Consider the following 13,594-nt stretch of genomic DNA (forward strand, 5'->3'; position numbering starts at 1 on the left):
CTCCGCACTGCCAAGATTCTGACAGTTAATACTATACTCAGTCATTTTATTTGACCTACCAAAATGTACCACGTCGCACTTATCTGGGTTGAACTCCATGTGCCACTTCTCAACCAAGTTTTGCATCCTATCATCGTCCCGCTGTATCCTCTGACAGCCCTCCACACCATCCACAACACCCCCAACCGTTGTGTCATCAGCAAGTTTACTAACCCATCCCTCCACTTTATCATTCAGGTCATTTACAAAAATCACGAGGATTAAGGGCCCCAGAACAGATCCCTGAGGCACTCCGGTGCTGACCGTCCTCCATGCAGAATATGACCCATCTACAACCACTCTTTGCTTTCGGCGGGCAGGCCACGTCTGGATCCACAAAGCAATGTCCCCGTGGATCCCATGCGTCCTTACTTTCTCAATAAGCCTTGCATGGGGTACGCTATCAAATGCCTTGCTAAAATCCATATACACTACATCGGCTGCTGTTCCTTCATCAACGTGTTTATTCACATCCTCAGAAAATTCCATCAGGCTAGTAAGGCATGACCTGCCCTTGACAAAGCCATGCTGACTATTAGTAATCATATTATACCTCTCCAAATGTTCATAAATCGTGCCCCCCAGGATCTTCTCCATCAACATACCAAATAATGAGGCAAGACTCAATGGTCTATAATTTCCTGGGCTATCTCTACTCCCTTTCTTGAATAAAGGAACAACACCCGCAACTCTCCAATCATCTGGAACCTCTTCCGTCTCCATGGATGATGCAAAGATCACCGCCAGAGGCTCAGTAATCTCTCCCCTCACCTCCCACAGAAGGCTGGGGTACATCTCATCCGGTCCCAGGAACGTATCCAACTTGATGCTTTCCAAAAGCTGCAGCACATCCTCTTTCTTAATATCTACATGCTCAAGTTTTTCAGTCTGCTGCAAGTTATCACTACAAACACCAAGATCCTTTTCCTTAGTGAATATTGTTGTAAAGTATTCATTAAGGACCTCTGCTATTTCCTCCGGTTCCATACATACTTCCCCACTGTCACTCTTGGTATTTCAGGGTGAAAGGTGAAATATTCTTGGGGAATCTGAAGGGGAATTCTTCACTCAGAAGTTCGTGAGAGTGTGGAATGAGCTGTCAGTGCAAGTGGTAGATGTGGGTTCGATTGAGACACGGAAGAGAAATTTGGGTAAGGACATGGATGGGAGGTTTATGCAGGTAGTTGGCAGTAAAAACAAAAACTGGTCGGTATTGACCAGAAGGGCCGAAAGGCCTGTTTCAGTGTTGCTGGGCTGTGTGGCTCTAATAATATTCTGATTTGTAATTTTCACAGTCAGTGCTTTGCTGCTAATGACCGAACCCGGTAATTTACAGAATGGGTGAAGAGGCTGCCCAGTGACTCTTCCTGTGCTCAGTGTTACTGGGACGTCCCATCACTGAGCAGATATTGTCTTCTCCATTCTCTTTCACTAAGTCTGTCACTCAACACGTTCCATGTTTATAGGAAATCACAGAACTCACAGAGAAGGAAACCGCGACAGAGGATTCCCCGCACTTCCTCAAACCTGGTGATGGGGAAAGGCTCCCAGTCCCAGGGAGTGATGTGGGAATCCTTTGTGGAAATGAGCAATAAGTTAGCAAAGTTGGACAAAATGCTGAAAGTAGTTCTGAAGTTCGGTACGGTAAAACAACACACAGAATTGGAAATCACATTGAAACATCGTTGGCGTAAGAAACAACGTCAACAAAGTTCGGCCCATAATGTTGTGCTGAACCAAAGAAATTAGGAACCAAATGGCCACTAAACTGATTCTTTGTGCCAGCATAATATCCACCTCTCTCCATTTTCCTCACATTTATGCGCCTGTCTTTCTTTCTTTAAATATTTTTATTAATTTTAAACAAATAAATGAAACATGAATACAGAGAGTGTGAGGGTACATAATTAATAGGTTAAAATACAAATACAAATACATAATAATCCATATATAATAACCTCCCAAACTCATAGTAATTACGAAAAATGGAGTAAATAAGAAAAAAAAAACAAAAAATGAAGAAACCTAACCAACATGGGCCATTGCATTATGTCAAATATACACAGTAGCGTCAATAACTCCACACCTCAATCCAAATAATTAAGGATAATAAAAGTAAGGTTCAGGGAAAGTCAGTTACCTCATATGAAAATGTTGAATAAATGGTCTCCAAATTTCTTCAAATTTAACTGAAGAGTCAAAGATAACACTTCTAATTTTTTCTAAGCTCAAACAAAAGATAGTTTGAGAATACCACTGAAATATAGTTGGAGAATTAATTTCTTTCCAGTTCAATAGGATAGATCTTCTAGCCATTAATGTGACAAATGCAATCATCCGCCAGGCTGAGGGGGATAAACAACTATCATCCACCACTGGTAAACCGAAAATTGCAGTAATAGGTTGCAATTTGATACTCAGAACTGTTGAAATAATACCAAAAATATCTTTCCAATAATTTTGCAAGCAAGGGCAAGACCAAAACATGTGGGTCAATGAAGCAACTTCAGAATGGCATCTGTCACAGGTTGGATTAACACAAGAATAAAATCGAGCAAGTTTATCCTTGGACATGTGAGCCCTATGTACAACCTTAAATTGTATTAGGGCATATTTAGCACAAATAGACGAAGAATTGACTAATTGTAAAATTTTCTCCCACTGCTCAGTGGGCATAAGTGAATGAAGTTCTTTTTCCCATTCCTTCTTATTTTTTTCTGATACTTCTGGCTGTATTTTCATGATCATATTATATAGGGTGGCTACTAAATCCTTCTCACAAGGATTCAGAGCTAAAAAAAAAAGTGTTTAAGGTAAATTATATTTATTAGATAGCTGTTCAAAGGACATAAAACTATTATCTAAAAATAGATCACGAAAACATGTTATACCTTTTATTTTCCATAATACAAAGGCTTGATCCATAGAAGAGGGCCAAACAAATGTTAGATATAATAGGGCTTGATAGGACAAACATATTCAAGTTAAAACATTTACGAAATTGGAACCATATTCGCAATGTATGTTTAACTATAGGGTTAATTATTTGTTTATTCAATTTAGATAATGAAAAGGGAAGTAAAAATCCTAAAATTGAAAACAATGAAAAGTCTTGTACAGATTTGCATTCCAAATTAACCCATTGTGGGCAAGATGCTATAATCGATTGTTGTGTCCAAAATATTAAATATCGAATATTAACTGCCCAATAGTAAAATCTTAGATTTGGCAAAGCCAAACAACCCTCCTTCTTAGGCTTCTGTAAAATTTTTTTGCTTAGTCTGGGATTTTTATTCTGCCACACATACGAGGATATTTTGATGTCAATAACATCAAAAAAGATTTAGGAAAAAAATATAGTAATGGTTGGAATAAATATAAAACATTGGGTAATCCTATCATCTTAATACCATTAATTCGATCAACCAATGACAAAGATAATGGGGACCACCTACTAACAAGTTGCTTAATTTGGTCAATTAATGGTAAAAAATTTACTTTAAATAAATCCTTATGTTTCTTGGTAATTTTAATGCCTGTTATGAAGGATGAACAGTTCTGAAGGGCAGAAGGGTGCAGAGTTGCCCATGTCCCCCTCCCCCCGGGAGAATCACAAACCGTTCCTGTTGCTATGCTGCTCATGAGAGAGAGAGAGCTGGAAAAGAAAACATGCAAGAACATCTGCTACAGATAAGAGAGAGATAACAGAGGGGAGAGAGACTTGATTCACCGTGTTATGACTTCTGAGAGACTTATGACTTCTGAGAGGGTTATTTATCTTGTACCATTCTGTTCATTAACGTTCCTCAGTGGACAGCCGGAGTGGGCTGGTTTGATGGACCCAGCCATTCAAAATTGATTGACAACTGAGACCTCGTGAGTAGGGATAAATTCAGGTCTGGAGAGACACCCTTCAGACACACCAGGAGACACACTAGTGGACACTGTTTGAGTGTTGGAACCGACGGGAAGGTGTGGGGCATCGGAGACTGAACCAGGAGGTCGGTCAGTTAAACTCATAGTGTTATAGCAGGGCCGGTGGGGACTTGTGTGTGTGTCCACTCATGCCAGAGTGACGAGTCCACCACAGAATAACGGTCTAGCTGAATGACAGAGGGCTCATAACTGAATGGCCACAATGATACGACGGATCAAGAACGCAAAGGAAGGTTTGCCTGACTGTAGCTGGTACATCTCGCTCTCTCTCTCTCTCTCTCTCTACTCTCCAACGATTACAATACAACAACCATATCTACCTCAGCACGTATGAACTGAACTTTATACTTTTCAATGTCAAATCATTATTCCGTAGACATCGATAGAGCTTGTTTATTATTGCTTATTGTTATTCCCACATTTTTATGTTTATTATTGCTAACGTGTATTATCTAAATATTTGTATTATTGGTATTGATTTGCTTATTTTACTAATAAACATTTTTGAATATAGTACCACCAGACTCCAACGGATTATTCTTTCTCTGCTAGTCAGACACCCAGTAACGGGGTACGTAACATACCCAAATAAGTAAGATGATATGTGACAACTTTAAATGATAAATGTTTATAAATTGGAACTTGCATATTTAATGGTAATAATTCACTCTTATTAAAATTCAGTTTGTAACCAGAAAAACTACTAAACCGAGCAAGCAAGGACGAAATAGCCGGAATGGATCTCTCAGGGTCGGATATGTATAGTAACAAATCATCAGCATATAATGATAACTTATACTTCCCTTCCCCATGAGTAATACCCAAAATATTAGGTGATTCACGAATGGCTATAGCTAAAGGTTCCAAAACAATGTCAAATAGTAAAGGACTTAAAGGACAGCCTTGCCTTGTACCACGGAATAACTGAAAAAAAGGAGTTCTTTGATTATTGGTAAATACCGAAGCCAAGGGTTTATAGTATATTATTTTAAACCATAATCTAAATTTCGAACTAAAATTAAAATGCTGCAACGTATTAAATAAATATGGCCATTTAACTCTATCAAACGCTTATTCAGCATCTGAGGAAATAACACATTCTGGTATTTTGGATGAGGGAGTATAAATAATATTAATTAATTTGCTGATATTAAAAGATGAATAAAGGTTTTTAATAAATCCAGTCTGATCTTCAGGGATAATTCGAGGTAATATGTATTCTAATCCAGTGGCCAAAACTTTGCTAAAAATCTTAGTGTCCGTATTCAGCAAGGATATGGGCCGATAGGATACACGTTCAGTGGGGTCTTTATCTTTTTTAAGAATTAAAGAGATAGAGGCATCATAAAAAGATTGTGGCAATTTACATAAAATTAACACATCTTTAAAAATTTTACAAAGCCAAGGGGAGAGTATAGAGAAAAAGGATTTTTAAAAAAATTCTGCAGTATAACCATCCGGACCAGGGGCTTTACATGAATTCATTGAAAAAAATCGCTTCTTTTATTTCGATTTCCGTGATAGGTGTATCTAGAAATACATTATATTCTGTTGTTAATTTGGGGATATTAAATTTTCTTAAAAATTCATCCATTATAGAAGAATCCTCAACAAATTCTGATTGTTATAAAGAATTGTAAAAATCTTGAAAGGCTTTATTTATCTCTTTATGATCAATCGTCAATGTGCCATCTCGTTTACGAATCTTAGTTATTTGTCGTTTAACCGTAGCAGTTTTCAATTGATTAGCCAATAGTTTGCCAGATTTATCTCCATGTACACAGAACTGGGTTCAAGATTTTATTAACTGATTTTCAATCGAAGAGGATAATAACAAACTATGCTCCATCTGAAGTTCAACTCTTTCTTTATAAAGTTCGTTGCTGGGAGTCACTGAATAAATCTTATCAATTGATTTAATTTTATCAACCAATGTAGATATTTCAAAATTAGTTCGTTTCCTAACTCCAGCAGAGTATGGAATAATCTGTCCACGAATAAATGCTTTAAAAGTGTCCCATAAAGATCCACTAGAGATCTCTGCAGTAGAATCTGTTGAGAAACACAAATCAATTTGTTGTTTAATAAAATTAAGAAAGTATGAGTCCAGCAATAAAGGAGTTGAACATCCAAGATTTAGTGTTAGAAGATGAATCCATTCTCTTAACAGATAGCTTCAAAGGGGCATGGTCAGAAATGGTAATATAATCATATTTACAATCAATATCATCGGTAAGTAAATGATGATCAATAAAGAAGTAGTCAATTCTTGAATAATTATGATAAACATGAGAAAAGTATGAAAATTCTTTGTCATTGGGGTGTAACAAACGCCAAATTTCGGAAATTGTAGAATCAATTATAAAGGAATTAATAAGAGAGGCCGATTTTATTCGTAAGAGCTTGGGTGGGCTTAGATCTATCTATCGAAGGGTTTAAGCAGCAGTTAAAATCCCCACCCATCATTAGCATGTACTGATTCAAATTAGGAAAGGATGTAAATAGACACTTAAAAATTCAGGACAATCAGTGTTTGGAGCATAAACATCAACTAAAACAACTTTTTGATTAAAAAGTAAACCAGTAATAAGCAAAAATCTACCTTATGGGTCCGAAATTGTTTCATAATGTATAAAGGAGGTTGAAGAATCTATAAAAATGAAACGCCTCTTACTTTGGCTTGGGAATTCGAGTGATACTGTTTACCTTCCAAAACCTGAAAAAAACGTTGACGATCCATCTTCTCACATGAGTCTCTTGTACAAAGACAATATTGGTATTCATTCTGTGGAATACTTTGAATATTTTTTCCGTTTGATCGGATGATTTCAACCATTAGTATTCCCAGAAACAAAATTAATAATCTTATCCATATTGCCAATATTTATTACAATTAACACATAAGGTTAAAAAAAATGAACTCATGAATCCGGAAGAGGGAAGTAAGTTCAAGGAGGAACCGGAAGTACTGACAATGCAACCATTTTTGTAGTTTCGAGTTAGCCCATGAAGTATAACTAAGTGTGAAGCAAGCAAAAAGAGAGATCCCCCTCCCTCCACCCTCAAAACCCCAGAAAAAAAAGCCAAAAAGAGGCAAGCAGGCAATCTAATACTAAATTTACCCCCATGTCTCAAGACGGCAACTCAACCACAAAAGTAAAAAAAGATAGAAACCTCCCATATTTTAAGAAAGGGTTAGTATAACAAAGATTAAACTATAATATTAGTATTATATATATAAAACAAAAGGATTTTTTAAAAAATAAAACGTTAAATCCCATAAATGAATAATATTGTATTAGTGTTTTAAAGGAAAGTCCTTAAACTCATTCAGACACGTCAAAACGGATGTGACGTATCCAAGCACTAAGGTCTTCGGGGAAAAGAAACGACATCTTAGAAAAGGCATTTATCATTAAAAAACTTAATATTTAAACGTTAAAAGTATTTAAAAAGTGTATATAAACTTAAAAGAAAAACCTAATGAGTTACTTTCGGAGCTAACAGAATAATAATATTAAAAGAACGAACTCAGGAGAAACCAAAAAAAAACGGACCTTTACCGTTGGTAAGAAATACACTGTTAACCATCACGTAAAAACTCATCAAATTATAAAGGATCCAAATCTATAGACTAATTATTACAGTAGTCAACCGGTAGTAAAATAAAAGTACTATTCTTCAAGGAATCTTTGAGCATCCGCTGGAGATTTGAACAACCGATAGGTCCCATCTTTGAGAGTAACTCTCAATTATGCTGGAAGTAACAGCGCTTGCTTGCAGCCGTCCTGATGAATTTCCGACATAACGATTTAAGAGCCATTCTTGCCCTTAAAACTTCCTGACTATAGTTTTCCAGAATACGAAATTTGAAATCATTAAAACTGATCATACCCTTTTTCCGGGCAGCCCGAATCAAACGTTCTTTGGTATGAGGGTAATGAATCCGGAGTACCACTGGTCGAGGTTTCGTACCTGAAGCTGGTTGAAAACGGGAAATGCGATGTGCACGGTCGATTATTGGAGGGGTATCCAGTACTTCTGAGCCGAAGACGTCCATTAAAAATTTAGAGAAAAATACAGTGAGATCACCGTTCTCAAAATTTTCCGGAAGCCCAATTATCCGGAAATTTTGTCTGCGAGAGTGGTTTTCAAGATCAGTGATTTTAGATTTATAACGATCCATCAGTTGGGAAGTCGAAGCTTGCTGCTGTTGCAAAGTTTCAATTTTGCGATCTCTCTGGCGATTGGCATCTTCAAGAACTAAAATTCTTGCTTGTTGTTGTTGTGAATCCAGTGTAAGTGATTGAAGTTTTCCATCGACTGTCTTTAAAATTTCATCGAACGTAGAAAGCTTTGAGGTTAATTTATTCTACAGTTTTTCAAGTCTTTCGTCCATAAGTTTCGCAATTGCTTCCAGAGTTAACGGTTCTTTTGTCTGTTTCGATTCCTTTTGTTTAGACATTTCAACGGGTTGAAAATGATTCAAACAGTTGAAAAAGATTTCGTAAGTATGAACCGCTTTAGAATAGGTATAAACAGGTCAATTAGGGGGTGCTTGTAGGTAGAAAAAAATAAAAGGATTGGAGCGAAGCCTAAAACGGTTTCACTCCATAAGCGCCATCTTGAGCTTCTCGTGTTGCGTGTTAATAACCTGAATAAATCAGTTTTCACGGAGTCCCGGCATTTTGGGGATGGGTTTGCTGGGCGTGCTGTGGAGCGTTGGATAGAGTATCGCCTCTCTAAAATATGAACCATATTCAGATTTAATTAGAAAGTGAATGTGGGTCATCTGTACATCATTTAAGAAAATCAATTTGAAAAGGAATACACCGTGTGCTTATTTATTAGTTTTCACAGAAGGCACTCAAATATTTAGGCGTTGATCTCTGACTTCTGTAAGGGCTGATTTCCGTAACCAGGCATATCGCGGGGTAACATCGAATATAATGTCTACAGGATCGGGAATAGAAGATCACCTTCTATTGCTGAGGGGTGGCTGGTCAACTGAGGAGGTTCTGGTACAGCTGAGTGGCACTGCCGATCACGAAATGAATGGAACGACACAACGTAAGCTAAAATAACACAGGATCTTTTGAAAGGTTATGTAACGCCTTTCCAAAATTTGTATTCTTGTACTAATTATTGAGAAAGAATATTTTCTGTTCTCAATATCTGCTGAAGTTTTTGGAGGCCGTTGTGCAGTATTCGAAAAGTTTTTGCCCCTCTTTTTCGCTGTTTCAGATGATACAGCTTGGCAGATCGGGAAATATGGAATAAGGGTGTTATTGACCGTAGCTCTCTGCTGCTTTACTGAGATCCAATGTTGGGTGCAAACAGTCTGTTTTCTTTAACATTGAAATGACGATTTCCCTAATTCAATACTGTGTTCCATCCGGCCCATTCCACGCATTCATACATTTTATTTTTTCCTCGAGCTAATTCTTATCAGATACAAATGAGACACTTTCAGCCACCAGCATCGGGATGTTTTAAATGACAATTTTTATTTTATTATCAAACTAAAAGCGCGGATCTTTTACAAAATGTTGCCTGTTGTAAGACGTGTGTGAGCTGGGACTGAGTTCTACTCAGGGGAGAAAGCCTTAGATGATACTACATTTCTCTTGATCAATTCCCGGATAAGCGTCCAAGGAGACAGTATCAACGTTTTCAACTCTGCCCTGAAGTTAGTTTGGGTTGCTGCATAAATACACGTGTTTGTACAAGAACTCATGTTCGTGAGCAGAACCCCGGTTTGAGCAGCGATATATCGGGCAGAGTAATAGTCGCGATCAAAATACATGGTTCGGCTGGCGATAGAACTGGTCACTGCCAACGGCAGCAAAAATAGCATGGAGCTGCCGGATACACAGAACAGTAATATAATGCCCTTTTTCCTGTTCTCCATTTCCGTGTCACGTTCAATCTTACTCTTATGGGTTCGGAAGCTCATCCGGGATTTGCTGGCCACTAAGATATGCCTGGCCGTCATCCCGTTACATAGAAGTACTAAACCAAATGCACAGAGCAGGTTTTGAAAGATTTTGAATCTGTTGAGCGCGACAAACGTTGGAGAGTTGAAGATGTCCAATTTCGGGCGAATACCCCACGAAATATTTCCAATTATTCGTTGACGCTGAAATGCAAACAAGAAGTGTATATTCTCCAAACAAAGCCCCGCCAGTATTACTGCTGCCAGGATCCTGGCTGACTTCACTCTGCAGTATTTTGTTTTAAACTTATGACAACATATGGCAACATATCGATCACAGGTAAAGGCCACCGTGTACCACCGTGATAGTTCCAGAGTGACCGCCAGCACGTAGATCGTGGCTTTAAGGACTTCCGTATAATGCAGAAATGAACTCGACAGGCGGAATATTAAAATTTCATAGACAAGGGCATTGATGAGAATGACCAATAGATCTGACACAGCCATTATCTTCATATAGGCAGAGATGCATTTGGAAAGACCGCATTTTCCCCGGGACAGAATAATAATTGTTAACAAATTGGCTGCAACAGAGAAAAAACAACAGCAGATAAAGACATCACTAAGGGAGGAAGACAGGGGAATCTTACAACTTATTTCTGAAATATGTTCGGATGTATTTCTGTTTAGTACGGTGGTCTGAGAGTGAGCATAGGCAGGACGGAAAGGCATTTCGCCGTGTGATCTTCACCAGCTGGAAACGGGCTGAGAAACAGCACGTGTAATTTACTGGGAGCCTGGGTAATGTGCCGCCCTGCAGGAGGATAAACCAGGTTACCATTGCATGGTGAATGGTAAGTTGTGAGGTGCTCCGCATAAAAGAAACGGAGCTGTAAATACAGATCCATCATTCATTTAAAGTAAAACACTGGGTAAACCGGGTGGCACAGAGATCATTTTGCACATCGGCCATCACAAATCAGGACTCTGAGCACTGGGGTTGAGTTATTGAGTTGAGGTTGTACAATACGTAATTGAAGCCGAATTCGTAGCATTGATTAAATTACTCACCTTAGTACGGGAATTATATCAAAATTCGTGACAGAGTTCAAAATATTTATAAGGATACTGATGGGAATGAGAAATCTTTGTATCCATTAGGGGTATAATTCTTGTAAATGCATTTCAGCCTTTTTCCCTCAGGTTGTGTGAGACTATTTTAAACGATCATAGGATTCGCGTGAAAGTTGAAATGCTTCGGTGGTAATCTGAGAGAGGTTATTTACTCAGAGGTTGCTGCGAGTGTGGAAACAGCTCCCTGCGGAGAGGACGGTGCGGGATCTACTGTACGACGTAAGATAAGCTTGTAAAGGGCTAAGGTAGGAGGGAGGTAGGGGAATATTAGTCAAGTGCCGGTAGATAGGATAACAGAGTCTCCATGGCGGGCCGAATGGCCGCTTTTTGTGCTTTCTTGTCTTCCAACTCCTGGTGCCGTTTGCATCTAGTAGCGTGAATCCATTCTCCTTTTCCTTCAAACTTCACCGCAGTTCGGGTTATTATCAGCACTGTGTAAGGGCGCTTACACCTAGGAGACAGAGAGAGCTTTTTTAGCTCCTTTACATACACCCCGTCACCGGGTTGGAAAGGATGCATGTCCCTGCTTCCCACAGGGGTCTGCGCCTGTCTCACTCTCTCATGCAGCTCGGCGGCCATTTTGCACAAAGCTTGGGCATGCGCTGGGGTTTGTTCATCGTTCCAGATCATGGCCAGTCTCTCAGTGGTAGCAGGGAGTCGAATGACAGTAGTCACGGGGCGCCCCATAATGATCTTATGAGGAGTCAGACCAGTGGCCTTATTTTTCCTATTCCGCATAGAGTATAACACTATAGAGAGAGACCCCGGCCGGGATAGCTGATTGTCCTGGCATACTTTAAACAGAGTTACTTTCAGTTCCCCATTCGTCCTTTCTACTATCCCTGAGGATTGGGGCTGATATGGGATATGTAATTTTCATTGGAACCCCATGGCCCGCACCAAGTCATTCCCGATTCGACCCGTGAAGTGTGTTCCCCTATCACTGTTTATTCCCATGGGTATTCCGTACCGGGGTATTATTTCCCTCCATAATATTTTTACCACTGTTCGAGCATCATCCTTTCGTGTGGGATAGGCCTCCACCCATCGAGTGAACATGTCAACTATCAGTAACATGTGTTTATGTCCCGACGCCGGCGGCACATACACGAAATCAATTTGCAAATTTTCAATCGGCATTTTAGGCATCGGGAGATGTTCGAATTTCGCCGGCGATTTGCCCTAATTATGGCTCTGGCAAATTATTCACGAACGGGCAATTTCCTGTATTGTAGGTGTTATCTCGGATGCGTACCATTGCTGATCGATTGCATGCTGCATCCCTCCTTTGCCCTTGTGGGCCTGTGCATGCGGCAGGTGGCACAGGGGCAGAAACAAGCTTCGAGGACACACCACCCTCCCGTCGGGGTGGAACCAAAAACCATCTTTATAGTGTCAGTGCGTCTTTTGCCATGCCCGCTTTTCCTGGGGACTATATTCTGCTGTGCTACCGGAAGCTCAGAGGCCCCACGGCAGAGAGAGGCGTGCGGTGCGATTCGCAAAGACCTTGTAAAATAGGTTGTTGAGTTAAAACAAATTTCTTTGCGGTTTGGTCCTCTCGGGAATTTCACATCAAAGTCCATCACATCAACAGATGTGTATTTCTCACTGTTCAGGACTTTTACACAGACAACTGTGTATAAAGCCTCCGAAAGACCATTCGAGACCCGAGTCACCCCAATCACAAACGGTTCCAGCTTCTACTATCCGGGAAACAGTAGCGCCGCATTAAAGTCAGGACCAACAGGCTCCAGGACAGCTTCTTCCACCAGGATAACTGACTGGATAATTCATGCTGGCACAGCTGTATGCCAATGTTATATTGACTGTAGAGTTGTACATATATTTATTATAAATTATTATAAATTTGCGCATTGCACATTTAGACTGAGATATAACGTAAGGATTTTTGCTCCTTGTGTATACGAAGGATGTAACTAATAAAGTTAAGTCAATCTAATAAAGAATGTTTAAATGTCCTTTTTTTTATACCTCGATTTTAATCTGCTTGATCCATGGAAAATTTGGCATATTTTACAATGTAGTTGTGTTTGAATATAAACCAGTTATAAATGGACCCCAGACATTTGCACACCTGCCCACTGCTCATTGCACAACTGAAAATACTCACAAGTTCTCGGGCTTAAACTGCGCGGATTCGATACTTTTAACGCAGCACGATCAGAGCGTCTGAGGTGCCTATAAAAGATAATTCCATTCTCCTGTGGTTGGGTCATATCGCTCGAAGCCTTCCTTGTCCATGCCCAGGAATTCTGGTAACCATGGCAGCCAAGGAAAATAGAACTGGAAACGTGTGAAACATAAGCAGGGATCGGAAAGAAACTCATAACAATAAAACTCAACCTGTTGAAGAGCTGACGAGGTGGCCGCGAGGATAAGGCGATGAACTGCCAATCCATTGTGCTTTGCACGCGTGGGTTCGAATCCCACCCTCATCGTGACAGGTTTATCTGGGGGATGAAATATTGAAGTTATCACTTATTAGAATTCTGAGCCTTCACCTTTTGTCACACAGAGTGCTTGGCTGGG

General features: G+C 39.5%; 1 non-coding gene across 1 annotated transcript; it reads left to right on the forward strand.

Annotated features, from left to right (window-relative positions):
• The first annotated feature begins 13,421 nt into the window (after nt 1-13,421).
• Nucleotides 13,422-13,503, forward strand: trnag-gcc (transfer RNA glycine (anticodon GCC)). The gene has a single exon. It is a non-coding gene; the product is annotated as a tRNA-Gly (tRNA).
• Nucleotides 13,504-13,594: the final 91 nt, after the last annotated feature.

This window comes from Hemitrygon akajei, unplaced genomic scaffold (assembly GCF_048418815.1).
Source record: "Hemitrygon akajei unplaced genomic scaffold, sHemAka1.3 Scf000053, whole genome shotgun sequence".
In the NCBI taxonomy this organism is placed as follows: domain Eukaryota; kingdom Metazoa; phylum Chordata; class Chondrichthyes; order Myliobatiformes; family Dasyatidae; genus Hemitrygon; species Hemitrygon akajei.